Genomic DNA, 24,410 nt, shown 5'->3' on the forward strand with positions numbered 1-24,410 from the left:
TTTTGGTTCAGGGTAGCCCCAGTTGCAAAATCGGAAGTGTCCATCTCAATCACAAAGGGAACCTGCTCATCAATAGAATGCACAACTGCTCCAAGGATATCCTTTTTAAGATTATCAAAACACATCCTGGCCTCCCATGATAGAGGATATGTCATAACCCGAATAAGGGGCTGGATCTTCTGCGAGAAGTTTGCAATCCAATTAGAATAATAAGAAAACAGTCCAACAACTCATTGCAAGGCCTTAGAATTAGTAGGGCAAGGTAAATCAATCAGTGGTCGCAGCCGTTCTGGATCTGGTTTAATCTTGTTTCCCGAGATAATATACCCCAGTAAATTTACCTCGGTGGTCGAAAAGATACACTTCTCTTTATTGAAAGTTAAGCCAACTTTTTCCGCAACTTGAAGGAATCTTTCTAGATTAAAATCGTGCTCCACCCTTGATTTGCCACACACCGTGATGTCATCTAAATATGAGAAGGTGTCAGAGAGAGAGTTATCACTTATAAAAGCATCCATTGTCCGTTGAAAACAGGCGACACCGTTAGTAACACCGAATGGCACTCGGCAAAACTGGTACAGCTTTCCGCCAGCTTCAAAGGCCGTATATGGTTTGTCCCTCTTAGCGATAGGAATCTGATGATAAGCACTCTTTAGATCAATAGTGCTAAAAAACCTTATATTGAGATACTTTATTGATAAGCTCATCAATCTTAGGCAGGGGGTACGCATCTAATTGAGTATACCTGTTAATAGTTTGAGAGTAGTCTATCACCATTCGCTCCTTATGTCTCTCATTAGTGGTGACAACTACCTGTGCTCGCCAGGGCGAAAAACTAGGTTCAATGATTCCTTCCGATAAAAGACATTGAACTTCAGAACTAATAAATTCTTTATCCTGACTGCTACACCTTCTTGACATGGTAGCAATTGGCTTACAATCCGGCATCAAATTGGAAAAAAGTGATAATGGAGAAATGAATAAAGAAGTTAATCCACAAATAGACAAAGGTGGCTTGGTTCCTCCGAAAGAAAGACTGAGGGACTCATGTAATTGAAGCATATCATGACCAATCAAAATGTCCGCTCAGAGATTAGGCAGAACGGATAGGCCTATATCAGTATATGTATTACCTAGGAGAATTAATTTCACAAGGCAACAACCAGCTACTTGTGAGGTGAGAGTCGTCTGAGCCATACACACCTGATAGGAAACAGACAAAATTTTCAAATGCTTCTCCCTCACAAACTGAAGACTTATAAAGCTCTCAGTACTGCCCGTATCTATAAGGGCCTTCACTTCTAACCCATTAACTTGGGCCATAACTATAGCTTTGTTTAGGCCATGGGAAAAGGCGGCAGAAACTGATGCAATAAACGCCCTATCTAAAGGCTGAATGGTTGCAGAGGAGGCAACCGATTTGCAAACACGTGCGTAATGACCTCCCTTGCCGCATTTACTACACACAGCCTCCCGGGCAGGGCACTTCAGATGGGGGTGCCGGGCGTTCCCGCAAAAATAACACTTCTGAATCCTAGAGGCAACAGCTGCCGAAGTAGAAACTGTTTCGGAATCTGACAAACCACTCCTATTAAATCCACGTAACTCCCTTTCATCCGGAACTGCCAAAACCACGGTCGCAGGCCAATCAAAAAGAGCATAAGAATCCGAACTTCTCTGAGCCAAATCCAATGTAGAGGCTTGCTCAAAAGCACTCTTAAGATCCAAGATCTTATTTTCTAATAACCGCTGACAAATTGATCTAGACAGTAATCCATTAATAAATGCATCCCGTACCGACTCTTCCCTATGTTCTTCTGCAGACACGGCCTTATAATTACAGTTAGCACCAAGGCACCGGAGTGCTTGTAAATAAGCATCCAAGGATTCTCCCGCCTGCTGCCTACGGGCAGATAAAAGGTGACGTGCAAATACCTCATTTTTGGGTTTAACAAAACATTTTTCCAACATAGCAATAGCCAAGTCATAAGTTTCACAGTCCAAAATATACTTATACACACCCGGAGCAATGTAGTTGATTAGTATATCCAACTTATTTAGAGATTGCTGATCCAACACACCCAAAAAGTTTTTAAATGTACGATACCAATGTTTCCATTGATCATCCACTCCTGCAGAATTAGGGTCAGCATTAAATCGTTCCGGTCGAAGATATCGTTCCATTATAGCAAAAGATTAATAAATTGAAATAAAGAGTAGATTGCCTTTCAAAAGCTAGGCTTTATTAACCTTAAAAAACCAGCAAGTACATGTTGAGCACCCAGTCTCAACCAAACTGTAGAAAACTGAATTTAAGATGGCCACTACCGGTCACATGGAATCAACTAACCAATAAGTTTACAGCATATATCTCAAGGCAGCAAAACAGGCAACCAATTACAATGCTTCTTATAAAACAAGAATAATCACCACAGGTACCCCTCACGTTATACAGACCGAGACCGGGGAGTATGGGATCGCAACTCCCAGTCCCTCCCCCTCCCGTCTTCCCTCGACTGGCTAGAGATGATGATGGGTGCCTGTGTGGCGGCTCTCACTGGCCCCACACTCAAACTTGGATCCCAGATCTGGCCACCCACTCATCCTCCCCAGCCACACTTACACTCTAAATTTGCCCGTGGGCCCCCGGGTGAGTTCCTCCCTTCCCCGAATGCACCCACGCGACTCTTGGGTCTCCCCCTCCCCTTTACAATCTTTCCCGGGACATCACCACCCACTCCCGGGGAACGTGTCCCTATCTGACAAGGCGCCCGCGCTTCCCCACCATGACTCCTCAATAGCGAGGTCTCCTGCAAGTGAACTTCGGTCAGGATAGTGCTGGGTTGAGGGCCGAGCCCCACCCAGCTGGGGCCATCTCTTCTGTAGTTTAGGATGAGTAGGCAAGTTCCTCCGGATCCTGTCCGGTTTCTCCCGAAGGTCGCTGCGGGGTCTCCTCCTGGATTTGTCCAGTGGCGAGGTGATCCCCAACATTCTGTAAATCTTCATTCGATGCCCAGCTCGGGCTGGGTGAACAGGGCTGCTTCTTTGTCCACTCTCCTGTAAAGAAACTTAAAAGGACATGCAGCCAGGTGTCTCACTGACCTGCTGCCTTAGGTGAAGACGTGGTCGGGTCCCTCGACCTCGGACCAAAATACAAGCATTTGGCACACTTACAAACTTAAACTTTAAACTTAAACTCAAAACTAGTTATATTCTAAACTTAAAACTTAAACACCTTAACAACAAGCTATACATCATGTAACTTAACACAAAGCTATAATACAAGTGCCGCCCGTCTCCGGATGGCCAGGCTAATCTCTGGTGTCACTGCTGCAGATTACTGCTGCCTGCAGCGAAGCTGGACTATCTCCTGATTTTTGTCCCTGACAGCTTATGGCTGCTGATTGGGGACCTCAGTGATCTGTTTCCTCCCGGGCTCAGGAGATTGCTCTTTGTGGCAGGTACTCTGGTTACCATCCTTCCTTGGGCTTGCGGACCCGCTGAGACCTTCTGAGGGGCATCTCTGTGGGGGAAACTTTGGCTGACAGACCCTGAGCCTGAGTCACAGCCCTAGCTGGCTGGGAACCTTCTCCCCCTGATGCAAACAGCCCGGACTATATAATATACCTGGCAACCTGCTGGTACTCTGGGTTTGTCTCCTTTTCCCTACCCACTCCTGTACTGGGGGCAGGTATCCCCTCACCACCTGCTGCTGATGGCTGAAAATCTTCCTCTCCAGGTCCAAAACCTGGTACCGGCTGCCCTGCAAGAGGAATTGCTATCCCTTCCTCCCCAGAGTCCCACACCATAGGGGGAATCACTCTAGAAGCAGGCTGGGAAGCTTGTCCCTTTAAACAGGTGACTGCGCCTGCGTGAACCTCCTCTCCTGAGTCCCTCAGCAGAGGCTGTGAAGCCTCTGTCTTCAAGCAGGTGACTGCGCCTGCACAAACTTCCTCCCCGGAGTCCCTCGGCAGAGGCTGTGAAGCCTCTGTCTTCAAACAGGCGACTGTGCCTGCGCAGGGAAACTGAAGAGGAGCTGCTGTGGTCCTGCAGCCAACTGCACCTGTGCGTTTGATCTCTTCGCAAAGGGTAGGAAGAACCACTGGGTCTTCCAAGCAGGCTACTGCGCCTGCGCATATGGACTGGGAAGCAGGGACCTTTAAACGACCAACTGCGCCTGCGCACGCGGCCTCACAGTGAAAAGGAGCCACTGGGGGTTCCAAGTTCGCGACTGCGCCTGCGCAAACCCGGTGTTGGGAAACCTCTCCCCTCAGGCGTGCGACTGCGCCTGCGCGGGAAAGCTGAAGAAGAGCCGCTTGGGTCACGGGCTGGGGAACTGCGCCTGCGTGAACCTGGTCTTGGGAAACCTCTCCCCTCAGGCACGCGACTGCGCCTGTGCGAACCTGTTGTTCAGAAGACTGGGGGATTCCTGTCTCCAGACCAGCGACTGCGCATGCGCAGGCAGTCTCCAAGCGATCTTCTGTGAATGAATTGGCAGCAGCCTGCAGATTTCTGCTCTCAGGTTGCTGTTTCTCTGTTTCTAAACTAAATAGCGGGTTCAAATTTAAACTTTGGCCAAAACTTATGTCCCACTGGGGTGGGGAAGTGTCCCAATTGGTGGGCCATTCAACTTTTCCCTTGGAACAAGCCACAGTGCCTGTCTTTGAAGCTTGTGAACTTGAACTTGTATGGTCAGATTTATACAATTTACCTGATTTTCCCTGTGTCCCATCCCTGCCTGTAATCGCTGCCACTGGCCCGGACTCATATGGGTCCCAGAAAGTGCCTACACGTGCACCCTCCTTGGCCAGCCTATCGGCCAGTCATTGTGCGGAGGCAGAGGTGGGCGAGGGGGCTGCAGCACCACTGATGGCTGCTACCTTTCCCTGATTGGCCCTGAGGAAAGATCTTATCGACTCCAAGACGGACTTGACTGTATCGGGAGGAGTTTCTGTCTCTGCCTTCTGAGTTGGGGCTGCAGGGGTCCTGGCTTTATCGTCTCTCCCAGGCTTTTTATAATCCCTGTGCCAGTGGCCATCCTCCCCGCACCTGTAACAAGTGACCTTGTTCTGGGAGGGACGGCTTCCCTCCTGGCACCGCCCTTTCCTGTATTGATCACCAGGTTTAACCTCGTGGACCTTACCCTTTTGCTGGGGTTCCCACTATTCCTAGCATTCCTATATGCTACCGTGAGCTGCCAGATTACAGTCTCTTCAGTTGCTAGGGGGTCTCGGGGGTCAAACCAAGTATCAGCCTTTGCTCTTATCTGGGGCAGGCAATTGAACACCAGGCAACAAAGCCATTGGGTCCGCTGCTGCTGGTTCAGTTGTGTCCTATTTTGTCCCCCTGTACATGTGCTGTTGTAGACTGGCCACAGCCTGTCTGCAAATGCCTGTGGGTTCTCCCCTTCCTTCTGCAGTGTTTTCCCTATGCGATCGAACGGATTGCCGTCGCTCGCCCACATGGCTTCCAGTATTTCCTCCTTTAGGTCCTCAAAAACCTTCTGCCCTCTCTTAGCCTCATCTGAAATGGTCTGATAGAGCGTACTATCTACAGAGAAAAGCAACATTTTGGCTTTCTCTTCCTCATCACAGCCGTTAACACAGGCTGCCTGTTCTATCCCTTGGAAGTGCACTGAGGGGTCCCCCTTTTTGGGGAGCAGGGGAATATGTTTCACCAGGCCTCTGAGCTGTGGGGTATCATAGGCTACCAGATAGGTATGCTGAACAGCCCCTGAGTCATTATCGTTCGCGGGCGGACCATACCTCCGTTGTCGGAGGGGGTACACTGGTCCTGGTCCCCGCCTGCCTAGTGGGACCTGCTGGCATTCTCCTACCATCCCATTGTCCACCCCTTCTTGCTGCCAGAACACCTCAAAACCCGGAGCTGCGGGCTGCTGTCTTGGGATCTCTAATTCCCGAGCCAGCTTTTCCCTGGGTGTTGCCTGTGGGCTGTTTTGCTTAGGTTGCCAGTAAAATCCGGCTGACCTGCCTTCAGGCTGATCAGACAAATCATCCCCTTTGCTCTTTTTAAAGCCATGTTAAGGCTTTCTATCTCTGCCCTACAGGGGCCATGATCTGCTTCATCAAACCTTTGATCACAGGCCAGCTTATAAGCTGCCTTTACCTCCTTTACCATTTCCTCCTGCTCTGTTACTTTTGAGGTGAGGCAGGCATTCTCTTCCCGCAGCCTCTTTTCATTACTCCTTGCTTCTGTAAACTGGCACTTTAGGAACTCTATCTTATGCCTCGCATGGCATTTGCCCTCGCTAGCTCCTTGGGTGAGGTGTGCGTTTTTCTCCTGTAGCCTCATCTCACTGTCCCTAGCCTCTGTGACTTCCTGCACAAGGCGCTCTATCTCTGCCTGGTATTTCATGACCTCTAGTGTGAGGCGTGCATTTTCTTCCTGCACCCTCATCCCACTATCTCTGGCCTCGTTCACCTCTCTTATGAGGCGTTCTACCTCTGCCTGGCATTTTTCAAACTCGGACTCCTGATTCTTGGCCTCTGTAACCTCCTTCCGCACCCTCATCTGAACCTTCTTAACCCAGCCACCTATACCATAATAGGTCAGCTTACACGCTGCCGCTAACTTCTGCAGGGCAACTCACAGACTGAAAGCAAGAAAAGCAATAGCTGATGCTTTCTCCAGATCCAGAACACTCATCATATCAAAAACTGCCTCCAGTCCTGCCACGGTCACCAATTTGTAGGGGGGCATCTTTTACCTGGTTTATGGTAATTTAACAGGCCAGCAGCCTTTGCCTGCACTGTGACCAATTCCAATCTTTTAATTGGTTTACGGTAATATACCTGGTCAGACAATTTTTGCAGTGCACTGTAAACCAATTTCCAAACAGCGGTTTCGAATCGCTAAACCCCACCTTCCAGTTCTGACTGGAGGAACTTATAATTAATGCTATATTAAAATGGACAAAATGGTCTGGATGCGAGAAAATCAAACTTTATTAACTAAAGAAAACTACACCCCACGATCAAAGTAAAATTGCTTAACAGGGGAAGGCAGACGGCAAAAATGAGGGATAAATGGCTACAATGTAAGTCTTACAATCTTAGCAATTTCCCTTAAATTACCACCCCTCTAACTCCTTACTAGATTGCCTTGCTGAGGAGTCAAAAACCTGCTCACCTGTGGTCCAAAGAGAGAGAAGAGCTCACCTGCAGTCCAAGTAGAAAGAGAGAGAGAGAGAGCTTCTGAAAAGCTATCTTTATATCCTGTGAGCTCCTGCTGTTTTGGCGCTAAAAGGGTCTGTGTGCAAATTCGCGCCAAAAAGTTTGAATACACAAGAGAAAGGCCATGATTGGCTGATTCAAACGGGCTATTTCCCAGTGGCCAAACTGCTTCCTTTGTCTGGAATGGGTTTCGAATAAAGCTTGGAGTGGTTTGAATGTGTCTTCATTCTGGGGTCAAAATGATCCCGCCCACATCCGGAGTTCATCTGGCTAAAACAAAAGGGACCCAACTGCCCTATTGTCTGAGTAATGGGTGATTCAAACCCATTCATTCCTTTTCTTAGTAAATCTCTTCCGTAGTTTAGGTGTGTCTCAATTGTGTGCTGGGCTTTGAATGGAGTTGGATTACTATGTAAACAGAAACCCATTCATTGTGGTCACTGAAACTGCAGTCTCAAGTGGTTTAATCGCTTATGTCAACATCCTGCAGTTTCCTGTAAACAAACATTGCCTCTGTAGGGAAGGGAAGCTCCCTGGTTTTGATTGACCGAATCTGACGCCACTGCTTGATCCTTCCACTTTGCACAGACATCCACGAGTTGCTTTCCAAGCCCCATTGTCCCTGCCATGCTTTTCCAACGGCCATTTTTAAACCCCTTTGCAATTTACCAAACTCAAGGGAACAATTTTATTAATAAAATGTACTGTCTTAAAGTGTGCGAATTTTTCCATGAATTTCTTTGATTCCGGTGTTGTCCACGTGCTGCCCTGCCAACGAGCTTTTCAATGCAGCCTTTTTCAGTTCTGGGTATGTTTTAAAACATTGTCCAACCCAGAGACAATTTAAATTCCATGAGTCTTCATCCATGATGTAGATTAATATCTCCAGTATCTTCGGGGCTGAGGGATTTTGCGAACCCCTACAGAATGAGAGGGGATCTCAATGAAACTTATAAAATTCTAACAGGACCAGACAGACTAGATGCAGGAAGGATGTTCCCGATGGTGAGGGAGTCCAGAACCAGGGGTCACAGTCTAAAGATAAGGGGTAAGCCATTTAGGACAGAGATGAGGAGGAATTTCTTCACCCAGAGAGTGGTGAACCTGTGGAATTCTCTACCACAGAAGGCAGTTGAGGCCAATTCATAAATATATTCAAGATGGAGTCAGATATATTTCTTAAGGCTAAAGGGATCAAGGGATATGGGGAGAAGGCATGGACAGGGTACTGAGTTTGGATGATCAGCCATGATATTGAATGGCAGAGCAGGCTCGAGGGGCCAAATGGCCTACTCCTGCTCCTATCTGCTATGATTCTATGTTTACTCCTACACATCCTTACTCACTCCAACTTACCTTGCACCTCCACCCATCCCTCTCTATCTATATTATCACATCCCCATCTCACTAGCCACCCCTCACACTCACCCTCATCCTAGAGCAATCATACCAACTAACAACACACAAGAGTAGGTACTTGGGTATTTTATGCAATGTTCATGTAAAGCTTCTGTTAATGTGGTGTCAAACATAAAAATCTTCATTTTCAACACTTTGCGCTCTTGGACATATTTGTGTGCACTTTCAGTGAGTTGCAAGTAAATGGTGAGACATAACAGTACCCCCCACAATGGTGATGAGTGTGAAAGGAATGGCTTGGGCATAGTGGGGATGCTTTATGGTGTTGGTGTGGGGTGGTGCCAACCTGGCGCATCATGTGGTAGCCAGGGTGTACAGCATCAAATGAAGTAAATCTGACCATGGTGAGGCCATCCCTGGTCTCCCAGGCAGCAATGTGGTCAAGTTCTGGTGCCCTCTGTCCTGTGCAGCATCAGGTGATTGCGGAGAAGGTTGGTGTTGTTGTTGGTGCTTCTGGTGTGCCTGGTGCTGCTGGTGTTGGAGCTGATCGTTGTGAGATTCTGAGGACCAATATGAGAGAGTATAAAAGGCACCCATGCTGATGCAATAGATGGCAGGTGAAGTAGAGATGACAGAAGCGATCTGTCAATGGTGTGAAAGCTAATGAGGTGACACTGGATGGAGATTTGTGTAAAGGCTTTTAGCATGGTGAATCTGTTTTGGAAATGCAGTGAGGCATGTGGTGAGGGAAGATATCTCTGTAAGGTGAGAGCTTTCACTTTATATTTGAAGCTGTCAACTCATCAGCTGATTCAGTGGCCACTGAACTCCCGCCTCATCTTGACTGATGTGGTCCACGACTAGCTTGGACCCCATGTGCAAGCTGTCAAATGTAAAAGGTAAACTGAAAATCATTCTTAACTGGCTCTAAACAAGCCACTAATTACCTGAAATAAAAACAGAAAATGCTGGAAATACTCAGCAGGTCAGGCAGCATCTCTGGAGAGAGAAACAGAGCTAGCATTTCAGGTCGATGACCTTTCACTAATTACCTGAATTGGGTCATCAGCCACTGCCTGTCGGGTCTGCTCAGCCCTAACAGACCCGACACCGGGAAAGGCGCGTGGGAGCGAGTTGACCGTGGGTTCCCAACCCGCTTTTAAAAATATCAAACTTCCCACACGACCCGCCATCAATCCCGCCCGCTGACCCCCCTGGAAAATTTCAGCCATGGGTTCAAACAAGTCTGAGATAGAAACAGGATCATCTTTGAGTTCAGAACCAAATCAAAACAGCCTGAAAATTGGTTCAACACCAAAACCTTCTGTAAGGAGATCAGAAGGCTTCGCAAACCTGTTATTAAACTGGATTCATAGTTTTGTAGGGGTCGCAAAATCCCCTCAGCCCCCGAAGATTGGGAAATATTAATCCACATCGTGGACGAAGACCTGTGTGATTTAAATTGTCTCTGGGTTGGACAATGTTTAAAAAAATACCCAGAACCGCAAAAGGCTGCGTTAAAAAGCTCGTAAGCTGGGCAGCACTTGGACACTGGAATCAAAGAAATTTGTGAAAATCGCACACTTTAAGATTGTACATTTTATTAAAAGATGTACTCTTGAGTTTTGGACTGTAAAAAATGGCTGAACAGGCCTCATGGAAACAGAATTTAAAAGGACAGACAGGCTGTTAGCATATGAAACAGACAGGCTGTTAGCATATGAAAAAGCTCAGCGCTGCCCTGTAGTGGGTTTGAATGGAGCCCGAGCTGTCAGTCACCCTGTGGTATTGGGCAGGTCCGGTAACCTACAAGCTGTTTGTTTACACTGGGGAGTAGCCCGTTTGAATCAGCCAATCATCGGGCAGCAAGCACACTGGGTTGTTTACACACATCCATTCACTGAAATTGACTCTAAGATCAAGCGCTTGAAACTGCCAGCATGAACAAAGGGACTTTGTTTGCTAAGCACTCAAGACTGTCAATCAATTGTGGTTCCAGATGACCACAGGACAATGCTTTGTTTACAAAGCAATTGAATGCTATTAGCATTTGTTTGTTAAATGAATGGGAGAACACATTCAAACCACTGCAACTTTATCCAAACCCATCCCAGACAAGTGGACAGTTTGGATCTCTTTTGTTTTAGCCCAGAAACATCAGATCTGGGCGGGCCCCAAAAAAAGGGGTATAAAAGATAACTTCCCAGAAGCATCTCTCTTTTCTCTTTTACTCTTTGGACTGCAGGTGAGCAAGGCTTCTGACCCACTAGCAAGACAAACTAGTGAGAAGTAAAGGGGTGGTAATTTAAGGGAAATGTTACTAAGATTGTAAGATTAACATTGTAGCCATTTATCCCTAGTTTTTTCCGTCTGCCTTCCCCTGTTAAGCAATTTTACCGTGATTACTTTGATCGTGTGGTGTAGTTTCTTTAGTTTTAATAAAATTTGACTTTCTTGCATCCAGGCCATTTGTCCATTTTTATTATATCATTAATTATAAGTTCCTCCAGTCAGAACTGGAAGGAAGGTTTAGCGATTCGAAACTGCTGATTGGAATTGGTCACAGTGCAGTGGCAAAAGGCTGCCTGACCAGAACAATTACCGTAGACCAGGTAAAGGATGCCCCCCTACAGTTTGTTTAAAAGAAAAATGCCAGAAGTCTTTGTTACATGGAATGCTGGAAAAGGTGGACCATCAGTTTGTTGTATTTGAAAGGGAATCTCTTTTTTGTTAAGGGGGAAAGCCGTGTAATGTATTCTCACAGGGTTTAGTATGAGCATGCTCAGTTGCTCTGGCCTAATAAACAAGCACATGGATGAGCAACTCATCCTGTCACTGTCCCACATTTGTTCTACCCAAGTATATTACAATATAGGACTAACCTAACGATTGGTATAAAGGTGGTTCATGTTGCAGCCTGTCGGACTGTGACTCAGTCTTTGAATTCTTCCACTACTTTACACTATTCTCCAAAACAAAAATAATGTGAAGATTGCAATGCTGTAAAGGATCAAATAGTATTTAAACAAGTCTAGAAAAGAAAATACATGACCTCAACAAAAGCAGCATTTATAGAAGAAAAATTTACCCCGACCACAACTTTATTGGTGTGGTGACAGTTAAAAATTTCCCCTTCAAAGCTGACTATCACAAGTTCTGAGTTTGAGTTAAGGGCTTGTTTTTCATTCAGCCTCACACAATCTTCTCTTCATCAGTTATTAATAAGGACTGAACAGTTGCATAGAAACATAGAAACATAGAAGATAGGAGCAGGAGTAGGTCATTCTGCCCCTTGAGCCTGTTCTGCCATTTAATGAGATCATGGCTGATCATCCAAATTCAGTACCCTGTCCCTGCTTACTTCTTAGACAAATGATCAAATTTGTTTTCACGCACATTTTAGGATGGGATCAACACTCAGAATTATTGAACAGATGAAAAATCTGTTGCACTTGCTACCAGTCTTGCGTCTCTGTTTACTCATTCTTATTTTTCTGTGGTAATTAATGCATAGAAAATATAGCCCTGAATTGGTCTGTTTGCAATGTTTTCACATAGCCTGCCCAAGTCTGAGAGAACCAAACTATATCAGTGGAAATTGAATCATTAATCCAGGGTTTGAATTTTAATCAATGGTAAAATACCCTCTTTAAAATGAGCAGAATCATGTATAAGCATCACGCCATAAAACTAGAACAGGCAAGAACGAGTCAAGTTTATGGTTTGAAAGCTATCCAAAAAAGTAAGGTGGGGCAAGTAACTTGTTTGAAAGCAATAATGAGCTAGGTTGGGAAGCCAATCTTGGTTTATCAAATCACAATCAAAATAAATTGCTCATTTTATTAAGCTCTGCTCATATCCTAGCTTGCACCAAGTCCCGTTTACCCATCACCCCTATGCTCACTGACCTACATTAGTAATGCCTCAATTTTTCAAATTCTCATCCTTGTTTTCAATTTTGAAATTCTCATCCTTGTTTTCCTCCATGACCTCACCACTCCCTATCTCTGTAATCTCCTCCAGCCCTACAATCCTCCAAGATCTCTGCATTCCTCCAATTCTGGCCTCTTACGTGCCCCTGAATCTTTAGCGCTCCACCATTGGCGGTCATGCCTTCAGCTGCCTAGGCCCTAAGCTCTAGAATTCGCTCTCTAAACCTCTCTGCCTCTCTCTCCTCCTTTAAGTTACTCCTTAAAACCTACCTCTTTGATCAAGCTTGTGATCACCTGGCCTAATATCTCATGTGGCTCGGTGTCAAATTTTGTTTGATATGCTCCTGTGAATCGCCTTGGGACGTTTTAATATATTAAAGGCACTATTTAAATGTTTGCCGTTGTTTATTTCATTGATGATGTAGTAACCTGGGAGGTTATGAGTAACCTGATCCACCAGGTGGTGCTGCGGCAATTGGTCTCCTGAGTTAAGTCTGGTCTGTACTGGTGGTACTCTTTGTTTGTGCTGCCTCATGGCAGAAGCTTTTATGTGCAAGTGTTTGTAATGTATATACCTTTAAGGGGGGAACTATCTTTTACAGCTCATGTATACTGCAGTACCGGCAGTGACCACACTTGTATATAACACTGAGTAGTAATCTGTACAGATCAGTTCCAGTGTGAGCCACGTTGAGTAAACACCTGTTGTACCGTTCTCCTGCAGTCTGTGTCTTATTATACACGGACACAACATTGGCGACAAGGCAAGTTCGAACCTACCTGCAACTCTGCATCACCTCCCGGGGATTCGTTCCTGGAGATCAGTGGATTGGAGGTCAAGGCCAGAGTCTCAGGCGTCGACCACGGGCAACCGCCCAGTCATCCAGCAGAGACTCGAGAATTGCGGGGGAGGCTGTCGAGAGCCAGGCTTGGCTTTCCAGTCGAGGTGGTCCAGCGAAACGGGCTGGCAACAGGTAGTGCGCAGACCCTTCCCGGACAGCGGCGGGCTAGAGCCCGACCGAGCGGCACAGCAAAGGGCCGAGCAGCGTCGATGGGGGAGAGAGAGAGAGGGCAGAGCGCACAGGGTGCAGCCGGTGTTCAGGGGCCGAGCAGCGTCGAAGAGAGGGAGAGAGAGACGCACAGGAACCTGCGAGGCGCCGCCATTGCCACGAGGACCGCCGAGAGCGGCGTTGGCAGCAGCACAGGAGAAGCATGCAAAACCTACAGGGCGCCACCATTGCCACGAGAACCGCCGGGAGCGGCGTTGGCAGCAGCGGGGGAGGAAGGAAAGCACGGGAGACTCCATTTTAAGCCATTGGGAGACGCCATTTTACACCACACCCAAAATGCCGAAGAGTGGCAGTATCACTGCATTTGACAATGAAGTCGAAGATTGGACTACATATGTCGAACGAATAGAGGTATACTGCAAGGCAAATGAGGTGTCAGATGACAAGAAAGCGTCGGTATTGTTGAATTTAATGGGTGCAAAGACGTATGGTTAATTACGAAATCTAGTAACCCCAACGAAGCCAATGGAAAAGAGTTTTGAAGAAATAGTAACGATACTACAGGAACATTTAAACCCCACACCGCTGCTGATAGCAGAAAGATTCAAGTTTCACAAACGGAACCAGCATAAGGATGAAAGCAATGCTGATTATTTAACAGAACTGCGCAAACTATCGAAACACTGCCAGTTTGGAGCGGGACTGGCAGATACCTTAAGGGACAAGTTTGTGTGTGGGCTTCAAAGTGAAGGATCCCAGAAACGGCTTTTATCTGAAAAGGACCTTACGCTGGAAAAGGCTTTCAGCATTACATCAGTCCTTACAGTAGAAGACACTAAGAATATCCCAACACTGGACAAACAGGGGGCTAAAGGGGGGGAGGAGCTAAACACAATCAAAATCACTAAGGAAGTGGTACTCGGTAAAATAATGGGACTCAAGGCGGATAAATCACCTGGACCTGATGGCTTACATCCTAGGGTCTTGAGGGAAGTGACGGTAGGGACTGTGGATGCATTGGTAATAATTTTCCAAAACTCGCTGGACTCGGCAAAGGCCCCAGCAGACTAGAAAACTGCTAATGTAATACTCTTATTTAAAAAGGGCAGTAGACAGAAGGCTGGAAACTATAGACCGGTTAGCCTAACGTCTGTGGTAGGTAAAATGTTGGAGTCCATTATTAAGGAGACAGTAACAGGACATTTGGATAATCATAATTTAATAGGACAAAGTCAGCATGGTTTTATGAAGGGGAAGTCATGTTTGACAAATTTGCTGGAGTTCTTTGAGGAAGTAACATATAGGGTGGATAAAGGGGAACCAGTGGACATAGTGTATTTAGACTTCCAAAAGGCATTTGACAAGGTGCCACACAAAAGATTATTGCTTAAGGTAAAAAATCACGGGATTGGGGGTAATATTCTGGCATGGATAGAGGATTGGCTATCTAACAGAAGGCAGAGAGTTGGGATAAATGGTTCATTCTCAGACTGGCAATCAGTAACTAGTGGTGTTCCGCAGGGGTCAGTGCTGGGTCCCCAACTCTTTACAATCTATATTAACGATTTGGAGGAGGGGACCGAGTGTAACATATCAAAGTTTGCAGATGATACTAAGATGGGAGGGAAAGTAATGAGTGAGGAGGACATAAAAAACCTGCAAGGGGACATAGACAGGCTAAGTAAGTGGGCAGAGATTTGGCAGATGGAATACAATACTGGAAAGTGTGAGGTTATGCACTTTGGCAGGAAAAATCGTAGAGCAAGTTATTATCTTAATGGCAAGAAACTGGAAAGCACTGAAGTACAAAGGGATCTGGGTGTCCTGGTGCACAAAACTCAAAAGGTTAGTATGCAGGTGCAGCAAGTGATTAAGAAGGCCAATGGAATGTTGGCTTTCATTGCTAGGGGGATAGAATATAAAAATAGGGAGGTATTGCTTCAGTTGTACAAGGTATTGGTGAGACCGCACCTGGAATACTGCGTACAGTTTTGGTGTCCATACTTAAGAAAGGACATACTTGCTCTCGAGTCAGAACAAAGAAGGTTCACTTGGTTAATCCCGGGGATGAGGGGATGGACATATGGACTCTACTCATTGGAGTTCAGAAGAATGAGAGGCGATCTTATTGAAACATATAAGATTGTGAAGGGGTTGGATCGGGTGGATGCGGGGAAGATGTTCCCGATGATGGGTGAAACTAGAACTAGGGGGCATAGTCTTAGAATAAGGGGCTGCTCTTTCAAAACTAAGATGAGGAGGAACTACTTCACTCAGAGGGTGGTAGGTCCATGGAATATGCTGCCCCAAAAAGCTGTCGAAGCTACATCATTACATAAATTTGAAACAGAAATAGACAGTTTCCTAGAAGTAAAGGGAATTAAGGGTTACGGGGAGCGGGCAGGAATTTGGACATGAGTCTAGGTTCGGATCGGTCATGGCCCTGTGGGTAGCGGAGCTGGCCCAGGGGCCGTGTAGCCTGAACCTGCTCCTATTTCGTGTGACTAATTCTGTTAGATTCAGGAGGTGGTTCTGTGATAGTGGATTGGCGGTTAGGATCAGATCAGCCATGATCTTATTGAAGGGCGGAGCAGGCTCGAGGGGCCGATTGGCCTACTCCTGCTCCTATTTCTTATGTTCTTATGTTCTTATGAAGCAGCAGCATGGGGTGCTGCAGAGATACAACTTAGACCGCAAGAATATGGCACAAACGAAATGTCATATGGAACAGAGAAGTGCTATCGCAGCGGCAGAACAACACACGACCAGAATGATTGCTGGTTCAAAGACAAAGTGTGCAGACAGTGTGGAAAAGTAGGACACATGGCACGAGTCTGCAGGTCGGGAAAGAAAACCAGCAATAAGAAACCTACCAAAGAAAAGTACAAGAAGGTACATAAGATGACGGAGAATAGTTCAGATGAGCAAAAGAGTGATAACAACTCCGAAAGCAGGGAACTGAGTTGTCTGAAACTACATAATGTGATCACAACGGAGGCTCACCAAACCATTTGGGTCACTCTCAAGATAGCAAGAGTCCAGGTAAAGATGGAATTGGACACAGGATCAGCCCTAACAGTCATAAACCGACGGGACTACGAGTGGCTATTCTCACACATACCCTTGAGAGACACAAAAATTATTTTGAAGACGTACACGGGGCAAAAAGGCTACCCCAAAGGAAAAATAAGGGTGACCGTTATATATAACGGTAAGGAAACACCAAAACTAGACCTGTATGTATTGCAAGATGGAGGACCACCATTACTGGGGCATGAATGGATCCGGAAATACAACTGGACTGGCATTCCATACAGGCACTGACTGTGGCTGACAAAAAGGATGACGACATCACACCTGGGCGACAGTCAAAGATCCTAACTGACGCGAAAGAAGTGTTCCAGCAAGGACTCGGAACACTGAAAGGCATGACAGCGACGATTAAAATTGAAGAAAACGCAAGCCCCAAATTTTTTAAGACCAGACCGGTACGTTATGCGATCCGCCCAGCCGTCGAAGCAGAGCTGGAGAGTCTGGAACATTCAGGTGTACTGTCCAAGGTAGACTGGAGCGAGTGGGCTTCACCCATCATCCCTGTGATGAAAAAGTCGTTGAGCAGCACGCCTGGGGAACCAAGGAAGGTTCACATCTGTGGGGACTTTAAGGTAACAGTGAACCCGGTCCTTCACACCGTACAATATACACTTCCATGGATTGAAGATATTTTTGCCTTGCTATCTGGAGGGAAACGCTTCACTAAGATTGATCTGGCCCAGGCGTATCTGCAAATGGAGGTAGAAGAAGCATCAAAAAAATACCTCCCAATCAACACCCATAAAGGTCTCTACCAATACAATTGGCTGGTATTCGGGGTAGCATCAGCTGCGGCTATTTGGCAGAGGGCAATGGAACAAGTCCTGCAAAGGATCCCAGGGACCCAGTGTTATTTGGACGACATCCTAGTCATGGGCGAAAATGACAGTGATCACCTTGCCAACCTGGAGCAGGTGCTCACTAGATTGCAGGAATATGGGCTCCGAGCTAACCGCCCCAAATGCGAGTTTTTTAGAAAACAGATCTCATATTGTGGCCACGTCATCGATAAAGAGGGGTTACATAAGTCCCCAGAGAAGATTGAGGCAGTAGTCAAGGCTCCAGCACCGGAAAATGTGTCACAACTGAGGTCGTTCCTCAGGCTGGTAAACTACTACCATAAGTTCTTGCCAAATTTGTCCACAATACTACACCCACTGAACACCCTACTGCAAACTGGGGTGCCATGGAAGTGGAATGACGAATGTAGACGAGCTTTGCAGAAGAGCAAAACACTAATCACATTGAAAGAGGTATTGGCCCATTACAACCCAGCATTTCCAATTTGGTTGGCATGTGATGCGTCACCCTATGGCATTGGAGCGGTGCTGTCGCACAAATTCTCGGATGGCTCAGAGAGGCCAATAGCCTTTGTGTCACGATCACTAACCTCAGCCGAGCGTAACTATGCCCAGATTGACAGGGAGGCCCTCAGCCTAGTGTGGGGAGTGAAAATGTTCAATCACTATCTGCACGGGCAGAAATTCACCTTGCTGACTGATCACCAGCCTCTTGTCTCCATTTTTAATCCGAAGAAGGGCATTCCGGTGATGACTGCGCAACGACTACAAAGATGGTCACTTTTTCTAGGGGCGCACCACTATGAGATTGAATATAAGGGCATGAAACAGCATGGAAATGCTGATGGGCTATCATGCCTGCCACTGCCTACTACGGAGGAAGCACCAGAAGTGGATCCTGTCCAAATATTCCATTCGACTATAATAGAATACCTACCGGTAACTAACGCTTGTATCGAAAAGGAAACCCGAAATGACCCGACACTGTCTCGGGTATATGATTTGACGGCGAAGGGATGGCCAGCACATGGCGACTCACTGTTGCCAGCATTCTCGACAAGGAGAGAACAGCTGTCAGTGTGCCGGGGGACCTTGATATGTGGATCCCGAGTGGTAATTCCACCCAAGTTAAGGGATAGTGTGATCAATGAGCTTCATGAGGGTCATCTGGGAGGGGTAAAAATGAAAAGCCTAGCCAGGGCTTATGTGTGGTGGCCGGGAATCGATAAACAAATCGAGGACCTGACCAAGAGCTGCTCAGGATGCCAGAAAGTCCAAAATGCACCACCACAGGCCCCTCTACACCCATGGGAGTGGCCCTCATCTCCATGGCAATGGGTGCATATTGATTTTGCTGGTCCATTCAAGGACTCAATGTTTTTAATAGCCGTGGATGCGTACTCAAAATGACCTGAGGTCATCAAAATGTCCTCCACCACCACGGAGAAAACTATTGCAGTCCTACGGACAATTTTTGCCAGGAATGGCTTGCCAGAACAGATTTGCTCTGACAACGGACCACAGTTTGTGTCCGAAGAGTTCCGGAGTTTCTTGAAAAAGAATGGGGTAAAGCATTACACATCCGCCCCGTATCATCCAGCCACAAATGGATTGGCTGAGAGGTTCGTACAAACCTTTAAGAAGGCAATAAAGGCTATGTACAATGACAACATTCCGCTGCAGCACAAGGTGGACAATTTCCTGTTCGCCTACCGGAATGCGACACATGCAGTCACCAACCAGGCCCCAGCCATGATGTTTTTTAACCGAAGGTTAAGGTCTCGCCTGGATTTGCTCAGACCAAACGTACGAAGAGATGTTGAGAGTAAGCAATTCCAGCACATCCATGAGAAGCCAACAAGGAGCTTCAATGTAGGGCAACCAGTCTTGGCCCGCGACTAACGAACAGAATAATGGCAGCCAGGAACGATATGCACACGGCAGGGCCCATTAATGTACACAGTGGACGTTGGGGAGAGCATCGTGAGACGCCATGCTGACCAGATCCTAGAGTCACAGGAACAAGTCAACCCCATGCCTCGCCCAGACATACCTGGTGATGAACCCGACGTACAGGTCGCATCTACCCCAGAAACAGTAGCATCGGAAGCTGATGAACCAACCGACGACAGGGGGCCAGAATCGCCTCCGCACCAAGAGCAAGACACTCGGGAAAGGTGCTATCCATAAAGGATCAGGAAGCTTCCCCAAAGACTGAATATATAAATAGACTATTTTCAGCTAATGTTGCATGTTAAAAGTGTTAATTGTAATTAGTTGATATTTAATTGTTAAATGAGTGTTATGGTACTGTTAATCTAAAAGGGGAGGAATTGTAATGTATATACCTTTAAGGGGGGGAACTATCTTTTACAGCTCATGTATACTGCAGTTCCGGCAGTGACCACACCTGTATATAGAACTGAGTAGTAATCTGTACAGATCAGTTCCAGTGTGAGCCACGTTGAGTAAACACCTGTTGTACCGTTCTCCTGCAGTCTGTGTCTTATTATACACGGACACAACAGTGTTGATTAAACCATGTTACGGAGTTAACCTGTGTCCGTCTCCATCTATGGCCACCTCAAGATACCACATATGGCGACGAGAATAAAGGACGGAAAATTTTGGTGGATCAGCCATAGTTAGGGAGTATTCGGAAGAGGTGCTCGGGTTGGTTAGCAAACTAGTCGGAAAAGCACGAGGCTAGGCCGCGGGAGTCGAAACGGAGTTTGATTTTTGGCTGAAGTGACTGGACTCCAAGGATGGCAGGAACGGTAGGCTCCGTGGCACCTTTTGACAGCAAGTCGCATTCTTGGGAGGAGTATTGTGACATACTGAGCCATTTCTTTATGGCAAACGAGGTGGACAGTGCTGAAAAGAAAAGGGCCATTTTACAGAGTTGTGTGGGAGCGCAAACCTATACACGGATGAGGAATCTGCTGAGCCCGGAGCGGCCAGGAGAAAAATATTTTGACGAGTTGGTGAGTCTACTAAAGAATCATTTCAATCCGAAACCGAGTGAAATAATACAGAGATGGAAATTCAATTCGAGGATTAGGAGGCCGGAAGAAAGCGTTACTGAGTATGTGGAGGAGCTTCGGAAGCTCGCACAGGACTGTAATTTTGGAAATGCGCTCACAGCCATGTTAAGGGACAGAGTAGTATGCGGAGTTAACAACGACAGTATACAGCAAAGGTTGCTGTCAGAAGAAGGATTAACGTTTGAGACGGCACTTAAAGAAAGTCTGTAAAAGGGCACTGAGTGAGAGAAGCAGTGCTAAAGGGGCAAAGCGTGCTAAAGGGGGGAGGGAGAAGTACACAAAGTGGGCAAATTACATACAAGAGGAGGAAGAGTCTAGTGAGTCTAGTGAGGAGGTTTTTACTATATACAGTATAGACACTTCAAGGCCCAACGTACCCCCTCTCACTCAGTATTTGATAGTGAACAGAGGTCAAGTAAAGTTTGAGATTGACACCGGATGTAGTGTAACCATAATGTCGCAGACTGAGTATGCCAAGCTATGGGGGGAAGCAAAAGTACCAGAGCTAGGTACATGCCCCATTAGTCTCAAATCCTACACAGGAAAGAAGGTGGACATTTTGGGGGCGGCCGAAGTACAAGTGGAACACAAAGGAGTCACCAAAGAGCTTACGGTGGTAGTGGTAGCAGGGTCAGGGCCAAACATGTTAGGGCGAGGGTGGATCAGTGAGTTGAGTGTGGACTGGCAGGCAATGAATAAAATGGAGGGCAGTACAGAGGCACTGCAAGAAGTGCTGATGAAGCATGAGTTAGTGTTCAAGGACGAACTGGGCACCTTAAGGGGAGCCACAGCCAAGATTAATGTAGCCAGTGATGCCACGCCTCGTTTCTTTAAACCAAGGTCAGTACCTTTTGCAATGAAAACCAAGGTTGAGGCAGAACTAGATCGCCTGCTAAAGGTCAAAGTAATAGAACCAGTGAAATTTTCAGACTGGGCTTCACCAATAGTCCCGGTATTGAAGCCCGACGGTAACGTAAGGGTGTGTGGTTACTATAAGTTAACAGTGAACAGAGTGTGATCACTGGAACAGTACCCAATTCTGAGAATGGAGGACATGTTAACATCGCTCGCTGGGGGAGAAAGATTCAGCAAACTGGACATGAGTCATGCGTATCAGCAGATATTGCTAGATGAAGAATCAAAAAAGTTTGTCACGGTGAACACGCACAAGGGGCTGTTCATGTATGCCAGGTTACCATTTGGTGTCAGTTCTAGCCCAGCAATATTCCAACGGACTATGGAGGACATTCTGCAGGGCATTCCAAAGGTGGCCGTGTACTTAGATGATATTCTGCTAACAGGAAGTGATGATCAGGATCACGTAAAAACACTGGACAAAGTGCTACAGCAGCTGGAAGAGGCGGGGCTACGCCTGAAACGGAGTAAGTGTAGTTTCATGGAGAAGCAAGTTACATTCCTGGGACATTGGGTGGATGCCACAGGCCTCCATCCATTACCAGGGAAAGTGCGGGCAGTGCAGGATGCACCTGCACCCACCTCAGTGACTGAACTGAAAGCCTATCTAGGGCTCCTGAATTATTATTGTAACGCCCGTGTGTAATTGAGACACGGACTGCAGAAGTTGGTTATAACAGGTGTTTACTGAATGGAGACAAAACTGGAACTACTATACAAAGTTACTTCACAGGCTTATATACAGGGGTGGTCACTACTGGTACTGCAGTATACAGGGGCTGCAGAATATAGTTCCTTCTTCAAGGTACATACACTACAATTCCTCCCCTTTTAGCTAAACAGTACATAACATTTGATTAATAATTAAATAACATATTTACAATTACAGTTGCTATATACATTAGCTGAAGTTAATCAATTATAAATTCAGACTTTGAGGAGGCTTCCTGATTCTGTCCAGATAACGCCTCTTTGGGGTATCAAGTTCTTCTGGCAAAGTTGATTCGGGATCAACGTCGTTGTTTGGTTTGTCTGCTTCCAATATCACCGATTCTGAGGTAGATGCAATTGGTACTTTGGTTTCATCACCAGGTGTATAGGATCGTGGTGTAGATTTGACGTTTTCCAGTGACTCTAGAATCTGGTCAGCATGGCGTCTTACAATGCTCTCTCCAACATCCACGATATACATTAGAGGTCCTTACCGTGTGCAGATCGTTCCTGGCTGCCATTTCTCTGTGCGGTAGTCCCGGGCCAAAACTGGTTGACCTATCTTAAAACTCCTGGTTGGCCTTTCATTCATATTCTGAAACTGCCTGTTCTCCACATCTCTTCTGATGTTTGGCTTAACCAAATCCAAGCGGCATTTTAGTCTTCGATTGAAGAACATCACGGCTGGAGTTTGGTTGGTAACCGCATGTGTCGCATTCCGGTAGGCAAACAAGAAGTTATCCACCTTGTGTTGTAGGGGTATGTCTTCATTACACATTGCCTTGATAGCCTTCTTGAATGTTTGAACGAACCTCTCAGCCAATCCATTGGTGGCTGGATGATATGGGGTGGACGTGTAATGCTTAACACCATTGTTCTTTAAGAACCTCTGGAGCTCTTCAGACACAAACTGTGGTCCATTGTCGGAGCAAATCTGTTCAGGCAGCTCATTTCTGGTGAATATGGTTCGTAAGACTGTGATAGTTTTTTCTGTGGTGGTTGAGGACATTTTTATTACCTCTGGCCACTTTGAATGTGCATCCACCGCAATTAAAAACATCGAGTCCATAAATGGACCAGCAAAATCAATGTGTACCCTTTGCCATGGAGATGAGGGCCACTCCCATGGATGTAGAGGGGCTTGTGGTGGGGGGTTTTGGACCTTCTGGCATCCTGTACAGCTCTTGGTCATCTCTTCGATTTCTCTATCGATTCCCGGCCACCGCACAAACGCTCTGGCTAAGTTCTTCATTTTTACCCCTCCCAGATGACCCTCATGAAGCTCATTGAGCACTCTATCCTTCAATTTGGGTGGAATTACTACTCTGGATCCACACATCAAGGTTCCTCAGCACACTGACAGCTGTTCTCTTCTCGGCGAAAATGCTGGCAACAGTGGTTCGCCATGTGCTGGCCATCCCTTCACCGTTAAATCATAGACCCTGGAGAGTGTCGGGTCATTTCGTGTTTCCTTTTCTATGTTTGCATTCGTCACAGGTAGACATTCAACTATGGTCGAGTGGAAGATCTCCACAGGATCCACTGCAGGTGCTTCTTCCACCGTCGGCAATGGTAGGCGCGACAATCCATCAACATTCCCATGCTGTTTAGTTCCTTTGTACTCGATGTCATATTGGTGTGCCCCGAGGAAAAGGGATCACCTCTGTAGCCGTTGTGCTGTCATTATCGGGACGCCCTTCTTAGGGTTGAAAATGGAGACAAGAGGTTGATGATCAGTTAGTAGAGTAAATTTCTGTCCGTGCAGGTAGTGATTGAACTTCTTCACCCCCCACACCAGGCTGAGGGCTTCTCTGTCAATCTGGGCGTAGTTACGCTCGGCTGCAGTTAACGAGCGTGACGCAAAAGCTATCGGCCTCTCTGAACCATCAAGGGATTTATGTGACAGTACCGCTCCAACGCCGTAGGGAGACGCATCACACGCCAGTCTTATCGGTAGTGATGGGTTGTAGTGAGCCATTACTTCCCTTGAAGCGATCAGGCCTTTACACTTCTGAAAGGCCCGCTTACATTCATCGCTCCATTTCCATGCTACTCCAGTTTGTAGCAGGGCGTTCAGTGGGTGCAGAATTGTGGACAAATTCAGCATAAACTTATGGTAGTATTTCACCAATCTGAGGAATGACCTCAGTTGCGACACATTTTCAGGCGCTGGAGCCTTAACTACCGCTTCAATTTTGTCAGGGGACTTATGTAACCGCTCTTCATCAATCACGTGGCCACAATAAGATATTTGTTTCTTAAAAAACTCACACTTTGGGCGATTGGCTCGTAGCCCATGTTCTCTTAGTCTAGTGAGCACCTGCTCTAGGTTGGCAAGGTGTTCACTGTCATT

The sequence above is a fragment of the Somniosus microcephalus genome, chromosome 13 (genome assembly GCF_052327205.1).
Source record: "Somniosus microcephalus isolate GS21.2 chromosome 13, FLI_Smic_1.0, whole genome shotgun sequence".
In the NCBI taxonomy this organism is placed as follows: domain Eukaryota; kingdom Metazoa; phylum Chordata; class Chondrichthyes; order Squaliformes; family Somniosidae; genus Somniosus; species Somniosus microcephalus.